Here is a 978-nt window from a genome sequence, read left to right as displayed (position 1 = left end):
GTAAGACGGCGTTTTGAGTGTGGATAATATTGCTGTCTAAAATATTGTTACGTTCTATAGATCTTTATTAAATAGGCTATCAACGATGCGACCGTCGCTTGAACTGTCCGGTCCCGTCGAATTATAACACAAATTTGGACATTGCAATACACGAATAAAATTGTCGCATTATAAACTACTGAGACGGTCCGTAGGACCGTCGTTGTGTGTGACAGGTCGTATTGAAATACTCATACAACTTTAATAAATCATCGGCATTTCTATCCACAATTGTGGCTGTATTATGATAGTATAGATTTAAAATTGCATATTAATCTCCTATCCTAATGAAAATTCTTATGCCAATTACAAAAAAAATATAAACTAATATTTGTAAAAATTTACGAACGTAGTTAAGAGATGTAGAGGCTCTGTTATCTTCCTTTTCCCATATTTTAACCATTCTTGTAAAGGTAAGGGCAATAAAGAATAATCTTTAACAGCCGTTTTCGTTAAATGATCCCAATCTCAATCTATTTTATCACACAAACCAATTGAGGTACATACTATGTAGACACAACTATTTTTTAACATTAATAAAAATCGATTGATTCCTTCGTAAACAAATTTCGGCCACGGCAGCCAATCTCAACGGAAATCAGCCAAGTACGCAGGACATATTATAGTGCACAAGTGTCTGCGCAATACTCAATTGCACTCTCTGTTCCTTCACTCTCATAGTCCAGTGAGATGGCAATCCGTCATGACCGGAGAGAGATCAGGCGCAATACCAACGGCTTTACGTGCTTTCCAAGGCACGGGGTTATCACACCAACAATATCGTAACTCCGAGCTGCGACGGACTAATTTGTTTAAGATGGAAAAACCTAGTCCCTATTTTTACCCGACCCGGGGTTTGAACCCAAAGCCTCAGCGCGGTAGTTGTACTTGTACCGTGTACAATTACAACTACGCCACCGAGATAGTCAATATGAAAAT

The sequence above is a fragment of the Manduca sexta genome, unplaced genomic scaffold (assembly GCF_014839805.1).
Source record: "Manduca sexta isolate Smith_Timp_Sample1 unplaced genomic scaffold, JHU_Msex_v1.0 HiC_scaffold_56, whole genome shotgun sequence".
NCBI classification, from domain to species: Eukaryota; Metazoa; Arthropoda; class Insecta; order Lepidoptera; family Sphingidae; genus Manduca; species Manduca sexta.
The sequence above is the reverse complement of the archived record's forward strand: the minus strand, read 5'-3'. Positions refer to the sequence as shown.